Below are 10897 nucleotides of genomic sequence, written 5' to 3' on the forward strand. Positions count from 1 at the left end.
ACGCCGGCCCGGGTGGGTGTCCGCGCCCGCCGCGGCCGCCGCCGCCCGGTGGGCTCCGGAAGTGGGGGCGGCTCCCGGGCGCGGGTGGGAGGGGTCCCCCGCGGGAGCTCGGGTCCCTCTCTCAGGGTGGAATCCATTGGTTTCTGCAGTCTGATCCTGCAGCCTTGCGCGGTCCGCAGGAGGGAGGGGGTCCCCGGAAACGCGCCGGACAGGGCACCGACCCCTCTCGACTGCGCGAGAACTTTGCTTGCGTCCTCCCGGGCCAGGTCAGGGCGCTGCCGTAGTTCATTCTGAAAGAAGAAACTTGGAGCAGCGAGAAGAGAATTTGCTCAGGTCCATTTAATGGGAGGAAAGAGGAAAACTGGGATGAGAAATTCCGCTCTTGCAGCGACCAACTTTTCTTTCTCTTAAAGCCCCTCCACCCCCTGGCGGGTCTCCCAGGCTCCTCTGTCTGCCGCCCACTCCCAACTGTTGAGGCTGCTTAAGAAGGGAAATAGGGGCTCAGAGCTGCCCAGAATTCGAAATCACCCAATTGAGAATGCAGATCCCGTTTCGATAAATAGCATGAAAAATGTTTTTTTTTTAAATTAGTTTCTACAGTAATTGTATTGTCTCAAGGTAAAAGTAATGGCAGAGCTGAGTTGATACTGATTTTTTTTTTTTCAGGCTAGTGATGACATTTGTAAGAAAGGAAAAGAGGAATGTTGAAAACCTTAGGCAGGGTGAATGCCGGCAGATGCCTTTGCCGGGGATAGGGCTTCCTGCCTCCGAAGCAAGTCACAACTCCCCGGAGAGCGCTCCTCTTGCCACCTGCTAGTGTTCAGGCAGCTTGAGAACCAAAAGATGGTGGGCGAGAGGACTGCCTAGGGAAGGGCGAGAATCTTCCTGCCTGGCCACTCCTTTCACAAACATAGATCTGATGCTGTCACTTGTTTACTTAAAATTTAATTCCCTTGCTTTCCTTTTCCCATGGGATGAACGAAGCCCCACATTGTCTGATCAAGTCATACAAGGCCCCTGACAACCTTGCCTCAATTTACTGTTTTACTTTTAGCTTAATTCTTTAAGTTTCATTTTCTTCCCAGCCATTTAGAGCTGCTTAATTGCCCCTTCCCATGTTGGGATGGTTTTGCTTTATGTGATCCTCCTTCCTCCTCACCTTTTCCTGCCAAGCTTCCCCCTTCCATTAAAGCTCTTGGCACTTGAGCTCCTTCAGAGCAGGTGCTGTGTCTTCACCGTTCCCCAATGCCAGAAGAATTCTTCCAGCCAGTTGTCAGGTGCATTCCTTCCCATCGCTTCTTCTCTATGCCTCGGCTCTCTTTACTTACAGGTATCCACTTCTCAAGAGAAATTCGTTTCTATATGTTTTCTTAAGGCTTACTTGGAGTGCATACCCAAGATTTGTGGTAGCTCTGAATCTCCAGGGCCATCCCACCCAGTCCCCATAAGTAGTAACCAGTAACTAGTAGGTCTCACATCCCACTGGCCTTCAATCAGCCTCTTGGTCTGTTTTTACCTCTGCTTACCCAGAGTAGCCTGGCTGCTGCTCTCGCTTTGTTTTTCATATTTGCAGTAAAATGCATATGCTCAGCAGAGAGACAGAGAGAGACAGGTGAGGAAAGTGAGAAACCCCCCCTCCAGGGGGGATGACCATACTGTTGTCCCTTCTACAGTATCCTCTTGGGATTTTGGACATACGTGCATAGATGTCCGGTGTGTTCTCCAAGTCACTGGGTCTGAGACTTGAACTGTGAAGCCAACCCTGCGGGATCTAGCCACCTTCACCACCACAACACTGGCTGGCTTGTGCCCTCGCCTCTATGAGCACTATAAGGCATGGTGAGATCGAGGAAGCTGTTTACTGGGTACCCTTTGTTTCCGTATATTTTTTTCTATTGCTGGAGTCTTTCATATGCAAAATTGAAAAGGATTCTCTCTGTGCCATCCTCCAGATCTTGGAGGATGTGATATGACCTCTGGGGAGCCTGGCCACTGCCTCCTAAATTGCAGGGGCATCAGCATCTGGGTAACATACAGAACCAGGAAAACCACTGCTTTGACTTCTGTTTGTTCATCTTCTGTTTGTTCGTCTTCCTTCTGCCAAGCAAAGTACTTGGGATACAAAATAAAAATGAGGAAGGCACGTACTTACCTTCAGAGAACTTATAGTCTAATGCAAAACAGGAGGTATAAATAATTGTGCCACAGGTGTTATGAAAATGTAATGATAGTCACTATCTTTTTTTCTTTTAATTTTATATTTTTGCCACAGCGCAAATGTGTGTGCCGGAGAGAGACAGTGAGAGGGAAAGTGAGAAATCCCCCCAGGGGGATGGCCATGCTGCCTTCTCCTCTGTTCTCCTCTCAGAATTTTGGGCATGCACACATATGTGCTTGGTGGATTTTTTAAGCTACCAGGTCTGGGACTTGAACCATGGAGTCGACCATGTGGGATCCAGAGCCTTAATCACCATGCCACCTGCTGACCCAATAGCCATTATCCTTTATTTGCCTTGCAGCAGGCTATCAATAAATGTTTTCCATGAATTCTTTCATTTATTGCTTTCAGCAGTAGTATAGAGACTTATTCATACAATAGGCAGATGAGGGAATAGTCAGGATTTTAAGTTCTTTTAGTCTATTTCCAGAGCCTCTGCCAGGCTGTGCAAGGAGCACTCCCTCTTTGGATGGTTTAAAAAACTTTCTTGGGCCAGTAGATGATGTGGTGGTTAAGGTGCTGGACTCTACATGGTTTACCGTGGTTCAAGCCCTGCATGTGGTAACTTCCCCCTCCCCACCCCCATCTCTCTCTGGTGAGCACATGTATTCTGTAGCAGATTTAACAAAGGTAATAATAATAATTTTTGGGGGGAGAGGTTTTTGCTATAGGGCGCGTGCGCTCACCAGACAGACAGAGAGAGACAGAGAGATAGAAAGCCAGAAATCACCCCCTAGGGGGGGATGGCCACGCCTCAATCCCTTCTCCTCCATTCTCCTCTCGGGATCTTGGGCACGTATGCACAAGCACCCGACGTGAGTTTAAGTCACCGGGTCTAGGACTCGAACCACGGTCGACTACGTGGGAGTCCAGCGACATAGCCATTACGCTAACTGCTGGTCCCCCAATAAATGATTTTTAAAAAGAACACTTCCCTGGGAAGGGGAGGGGGACTTTGGATCATGAAGGATGCATAGGGATTGTGTGTGGTGCAAAGAGGGAGCAGCACAAGCAGGTTTGGAGGTGGAAAGAATCTACTGTCCTTAGGGAGAAGGGAAGAGGTTAAGCATAGCTGGATTAGGTAGGGGAGAGAGAGTGGGAGATGAGATTAGGGTCAGCTCAAAGAGCTGTATGTTCTTTGTTGAGTTTGAGCAGTGGAGAGCCACTGAAGGATTTAAAGGAGGTCAGGGAATTGGACTGTCAGGGCTTTGGAAAGGTCATTCGAGGCCAGTGTGAGGCCAGATGCTGATACCCCTGCAATTTAGCAGGCAGTGGCCAGACTCCACACAGGTCATATCACAGTCTCCTAGATCTGGAGGATGGTGTAGAGAGAATCCTTTTCAGTTTTGCATGTGAGAGAAGGATTCCAGCAATCCAAAAGAGTATGGAAAAAAAGTTTCCCTTCTATCTGGACCCCAAGTCTCCTATCTCCCTGCCTTTCTCTCCAGAGATGGCTAGCGTTTCCAGTTTCTGTGATCTTATTATTCTGTGATCACTGTTCCTGTATAAATGTGACCACGTATCTGTCTATACTCTTCATATCATGGTACATACCAGTCACACCTTATTCTTGTACTTATTTAGGAAATAATTTCATATTAGTACATATAATGTTCATTCTTGGTATTGACATTCCGTTATTTCATTTTATGACTGTATTGTAATTGGTCACTAGTCTTTAAATTAAATGATATTTAAGTTGTTTTCCAGATTTTTCTTTTACAACAATGCAATGAATGTCCTTGTACATACAGTTCTTTGTTATGTGCTTGTGTGTAAAATTATCTGAACGATATGCTTTTAGAAGTGGAATTATTGGACCAAGGGATATATGTACATTTTTTATTTCCAGATTTATAGTGAGATTAGTACCCCTTAGAGGGGGCTGTACTGATTTTTCCTCTTCTTCAAAATGTGACTGTGACTCAACAGATCTTCACCAGCAGGTTGGATAATCTGGGATGTTTTTTCAGCTACCATTCACCTACTTTGTCCTGCCACGCCCCTTCTCAATGTTATTCTGTCCTTTCAATTTACAGAGGGAGCTACTGAAATTAAGAAGGATCAAGATACTGGGTTGTCAGAAAAGTCATGACGAATTTTAATGCACCATGACTTTTCCGACAACCCAGTAATTTGTGCAGAATGATCAATGTAGGTAGTGATGGTTTTTTTGTAGTTCTGATATTTGTACTTGCTCAGCAGCTTTCACTGGAGGCCCTTAGGGTCAATTTGTAAACATTGTTGCATTAATTTTCTTCATTTTCAAATGGAAAAAAATAAGCTGCAGGTGAAGTTTGAGCTACGGAAGTTGGCAAAATATAGAGTCTTGTCTTTTCATTTCTAGTGCAATAACTAATGTTTCTAAAAGCTGAAGGGAGGTTTTCTTTTTTAATGAGTCTTGAGTGCAACAAAAAATAGCAATAATGTAACACTAACTTAAAACTGAGTAACCTAGAAATAACCCAACATAAAAATTTATTTTAATACATTCTTTATGGAAAAAGATAATCCATTAGATGTAAAACTATATTTACTTTAAATTCATATCTGTGTCTGTGTAGATTTTTATAACTGCAAACGTACATGCAGAATACGATATTTTGAATTCTTGTATAGCATAAGCATTTAAATCACAGTATAGTATTCCATGCACTAATAGCCGTTGTTCAATCTTATTTGTTCTTTCCCATTTTACTGTTATAAATGGCACTTTTATAAGCCTGAACACTCTTGCTTAAATACTTTTGGATTATGTTCTTTGATCTTACCCTTAAAGCAGGTTCATTGAGTCAGAAGACGTAGTACGTAGTTTTATCACCAAATTACAATCTGAAAAAGTTGAATGAGTTTATAGCACCACCAGTAAGTTTCTGTTGTTAGTTTTTCCTTTATTCATGATAGAGTGCATTCATGCACACGTGAAAATGAAAGAGAGAAAAGAGCTACTCTCCATGAGGTCTGGTCAGGCAGTGATCCCCTTTTTCCAATTCTCTATCTTGTTGGATCTTAGGCACGCACCTGCATGCTCAATGTGTTTCAGGTAGACTAGGCTGGGGATTCAAGCCCTGATCGCCATGTGGAATCCAGCTTCCCCTAATCACTGTACCATTGAGCTGACCAGCTGTCAGCAACTTATATCATCCTGTTTCCTGACAACCCTTCCAGTGCTGTTAGAACAAAATATAATATTTGATAATTTTATTAATTAAAAAAGTAATGGTACTTAGAAAAAGAGGCAGGTAGCTCATTTAGATTTTGAAATAAGTACAGTGCTGTGGTGTATTTCATATCTTAGAGTTATGTGGCTAAAGCCAACTTATTTGTGGTTGAGAGGCATGGTTGATGAGACATAAATATTACAGAAGTTAAGAACAGGATCATATTGTTATGAAATACAAGACTAGATTCTGTTCAGTTGAAAATGCCAGGCATTGTGCCAGGAGCTGGGGATACCCCCAAATAACATAGATATAATGTCTATCCTCATGGCACTTAGGGGTGAGTGTAGTAAATAGACCTTAATCACCTTATTGTAATTACAGATGTGATGGAAGTGACCAAAGGAGAATAGTGTGTCTAGGAGTGTCAGAGCAGTTTAGCAATTAATGTTTGCAGTCAGACACTTGCAAAGGCCCTGATCTTAGAAGGGATTTGGTAGCTCAGGGCAGCACTTCTCTAACTTGAATGTGCACATGAACCATCTGGAAATCTTGTTAAAATGCCAAGTCCTGATTCAATAGGTTGGGTGGGACTTGGGATTCTGTATTACTAACCAGCTCTTGGGTGAGACAGATGCTGCTGGTGGGTGGACCACAATTGGCAATAGCAAGGGCTGATTGGGAGCTTGGTGAGCACCTGAAGTTGTCTGACCGTAGTGAGCAGGAAGGAGAAGGTAGCATTAGAGTGGCATTAGAGCAGTAGTTCTGTGCCCTGGCTGCTTTTACATTCACCTGGGAACTTAACAAAAGGGATAGGCCAGCTGGTGGTGTGGTGATAAGGCAGAATCCCATATTGCTGACTGTGTGGTTCAAGTTCTGGATCTGGTAGCTTGAAAAACACACTGGGTACATGTATATGCCCACCCAAAATCCCAAAAGGAGAAATGGAGGAGAAGGGATTACAGCATGACTTATCTTCCATGAAGGATGCTTTCTCACTTTCTCTGTCTTTCCGGCAAGCATGCATACTCTCTAGCAAATTTAAGAATTAAAAAAAATCAGAGATGCAAATATTCCACCCTCAGGCATTTTGAGTTTTTGTATTTGGTATAGTTTGACTCCCCAGGTGATTCTAATAGGTAGGTAGGGTTTAGAACCACTGGATAAAAAAGAGGCAGGGGCCACAGTCGAAGGCCCTAAGTGCCATGCAGGCATTTGGGCCTTTAAGGCAGAGCTAAGCCATTGAAGGATTTTAAGCCGGAGAGTGAACTGATTTGATTTGCAGTTGTATAAAGTTCACTGTGACTATATTCTAGAGCAGTAGTTTTCTACATGAGGTAAGACGACTCACTGGTGTATTGAAAGAAAATTTAGAAATTTTGGGGACAGATAGTGGTATAGTGGTAATGCAACTGGATCCACATAAGAAAGTCCCAATTCCTGCCCTGGGTCCTCACCTTCTTATATATGCTGGGTATGTACATGTGTGCCCTTGATCTGGGCTGACTGAAGCTGAGGGCGGATTGCAGTGTGAAGACCCTGTTAGGGATCTCTTTCTCTCTCTCTCTGAAATAAATAAACTTAAAAAGAAAAAGAAAATCCAGAACTTATTATTTTTAATCTAAAAAACAAGATAAAACATTTAATTTAGGGATTCTTTCTTTCAGGTTCTACCATTGTAAAGTCAGAGTGTTTATGTGTTAACTTCAGATCCTTGGGTCCTGAAGGAAGAGAGGGAGTTTTTCATTTGGAAATCAAAGCCATTTTATGCATTTGCTTTTAGTATATTACAACTTTTTTTTTTTTTTTTTTTTTTCCTTTAAAGAGAGAGAGGGAGGGAGAGTGAGAAAGCAAGTTACCAGGTCCAGGACTTGAACCATGGTCAGTCCTGTGGGAATGCCAGCACCTTAACCACCACTCCACCTGCTGGCCCCAACAACTTTTTTTTTTTTAAAGAGAGAGATTTTTGCTCTAAAGCACATGCGCTGGTCCGAGAGACAGAGAGACAGATAGGCAGACAGATAGACAGAAATCACTCCCCCGGGGGGGTGGCCATGCCACAACCCCTTCTCCATTCTCCTCTTAGGATCTTGGGCACATGCACACACCTGCCTGGTGTGAGTTTAGGTCACCTCCGGATATGAGTTTAAGCCACTGGGTCCAGGACTTGAAATGTGGTCAACTATGTGGGAGTCCAGCAATGTAACTATTACGTCATCTGCTGGTCCCAACAACGTATTGTTAACAGTTTACATTATCCTTTTTTCTTTTTTAAAAAGAATTATTTTATTTAGGGGCTGGCAGATGGCATGGTGGTTAAGGGTGCTAGACTCCCACATGGCTGATCGTGGTTCGAGTCCCGGACCTGGTGACTTGCTTCTCTTTCTCTCTCATTCAGTCTGGCCCTTTCTGGTCAAATTAAAATAAAATAAATAAATAAAGTTAAATAAAATAATTCAAAGACCCCAACAGTTTACATTATCCTTTATAAAATAGACCTGAAAGGAAACCAGAGATTGAGGAAAGTACTAATAATACAGTCAAAAGCAAACAAACAAGATGGTAGACTGACACTTGTTTAACTTCTATTATGTACTCTCTTTTTTTAAATAATAGCACATGCTCATGGTGTGCCTGTGTGCACAAGAGAGAAGTACCCTCAACAGAGTCTTATGCCATTATCTTTTTTTCCTGGCCCTCTATTGCTTCAGTACATGTACCCAGCGTGTTTTCAGGCCAACCTGAAGATCTGAACCTGCAGTTGGCCATGTGACTTCTAGCCTTGCAGGGCCCTGCAGTACCACTGCACCATAGTGGCTGGCCCCGCTGTGTACTCTTTGTGCAACTATTAAATCAGATTAAATAGCTGGTGAGCTATTTAGTCAGATTAAATAAATCAGCTTTTATTAAACTAGAAAGTATCAAGAAGCTTATATGAAACATGGATTTACATCCTGTCATTAATGAAATTCTTGCTTTAAGAGTATGTAGAAACTTGGGATATTAAATAATAAAATATGAGCTAATTACCAGTAACATGACATTTAAAAACTAAGCATATGGAACATAAAAAGATCCTATACATTCTTTTCAATGATGTTTAAAATTATAGGCTGTTCAGTCAAATGCTTTAGACAATTTTACTATCCTTAATAATTATAAAGTTTATGTTGAGGTTTCTCTTTCTTGTGAAAGACCAAAGGCACATACTGTAGGAAGTTCTTCCTGTCTACCTTTCCCTTCTCCAGAGGTCTGCTTAAACAAACAGACAAAAATACTGATATAATGGAAAGATAATATGTCAAGAAACCAATTAGATTCCTTGGTCAGCCAGTACTGTTGAAAATGCATGAAAATGCATAGAAACCCTCAACAGGGCCTTCATGTTATTCTTTCCCCAGCCCTGCATCCTGGGTCACAGGCGCCCAGCATGCTCAGACCTGGGATGTGAGCCCATGTGGCCTGGAGCATTACAAAGTAGTGTCCCACTGCATGTACCACCACAACTGAACTGAAAAATTAATGTCCTTAACCTGTTTCTTCAAGTACAGGTGTTGTTTTAACAGTGCATGAGAAAGTAACTGTTTTTTTTTTCTTAGAAATGTACCATGGGGGAGCATTTTTCTCCTTGTAATTAAAAAAAAAAAGTAATGAACTTCATTGAGATATCATTTACATATCATAAAATTCCTCCTTTTAACATATACAATTCAGTGGTCTTTATTATATTCACAGAGTTGTGTAACCTCCACCACTTTTTAATTTAGTAACATTTCATCACCCCCCAAGAAACCCTGTTCTTATTAGCTTTACTCCCCATTCTGCCCTTCCTTAGCTCCTGGCAACCAATAATCTTTCTTTTCTATGGATTTGTCTGTTCTGGACATTTCCTATAAATGGCATTATGCAATATGTGATCATTTGTGACTATATAGCATAATGTTTTGGAGTTTCATCCATGTTGTACTGTATATCAGCACTTCATCCTTTTTACAGCTGAATAATAATATTTCATTATATGGATATACCATATTTTGTGTCTTCATTCATCAGTTAATAGACAATTCAGCTGGTTTTTTTTTTTTTTTTTTGCTACTACAAATAATGCTGCTATGAACATTCACGTACAGTACAAGTTTTCATGTGCCCTTATGTTTTAATTTCTCAGGTACATATGTAGGAGTGGATTGATAGATTAAAAGGTAACTGTTTTTGAGCAGGTGTCAACATGTTTTCCAAAGTGACTGCCATTTTGCATTCCTAACAGCAATGCACAAGTTCGTTTCTTTATATCCTTGTCAACATTTGTTATTCTCTGTCTCTTCTTTTTGTTATTTATTATTTATTTTTTAGGTTTTTGCCATAGAGAGCATGTACCTACTAAAGAGGAGAAAGAGACAGTGAGATGGAAAGTGAGAAATCGCTTTCCACACCATAATTCCTTGTCCTCCATTCTTCTCCTGGGATTTTAGGCATGCATGCACATGCAACCAATGTGATTTTCAAGTTGCCATGTCTGGCACTCTAACCGCGGTCAGCCATGTGGGACCTTAACCACCACGCCACCTGCTGGCCCTTATTCTTTATCTTTCATCATAATCATTTTAGTAATTGTGAAGTCATATATTGTCGTTTTTGTGTGCATTTCCTTGATGATTAGTGATATTGAGCATCTTTTCATGTGCTTATTGGCTATTTGGATTTTTTTTTTTTTTTTTTTTTTTTGCGATGTATCTGTTCAGATCCTTTGCCCGTTTTAAAATTTGTCTTTCTTTTTTTGTTTTTTGGAGAGGGATTTTTGCTGTAGGGCACATGAGCTTGCTGGAGAGACAGAGAAAAAGAAAGTGAGAAATCACCCCAGGGAGTATTGCCATGCCACAACCCCATCTTCTCCATTCTACTCTCGGGATTTGGGGCTTGCACGTACACATGTCCAGTGTGAATTTTAAGCCTCCAGGTCCCGTACTAAACCGCAGTTGACTATGTGGGAGTCCAGTGACGTAACCATTATGCCATCTGCTGGTCCCTGTTTTTTTTTTTTAATTTGGTTATTTATATATTCTAAATTCAAGTTCCTTGTATGCTACATGATTTGTCGATATTTTCTCCCATTTTTGAGTTGCACATTCAGTTTTTTGTGTGGATATACCTGCTTGGATATATATCTAGGAGTGAAATTGCTGAGTCATACGATAATTCTACATTTAACTTTTTCAGAAACTGCTAGACAGAGTTCCAGAAAAGCTGCTCTACTTTACAGTCCTAGCAGCACAATGTGTGAGAGTACCAACTTGTTCATATCCTTATCAACACTTGGTAGTTTGTCTTTTTAATTTTAGCCATCTTCGTGGATGTGAAGTGATAATATATTGTTTAAAATTTTTTAATATTATTTTCTAAGGTTTTTGTCATAAGCACGTGTACTCACAGGAGAGAGAGTGCGCGAGGGAAAGTGAGAAATCACCCTCTCCTCCCCCAGGGGCTGGCCACACCATGATACCTTCCCCTCCATTCTCCT

The sequence above is a fragment of the Tupaia chinensis genome, unplaced genomic scaffold, assembly GCF_000334495.1.
Source record: "Tupaia chinensis unplaced genomic scaffold, TupChi_1.0 Scaffold143574_1, whole genome shotgun sequence".
Classification (NCBI taxonomy): Eukaryota; Metazoa; Chordata; class Mammalia; order Scandentia; family Tupaiidae; genus Tupaia; species Tupaia belangeri.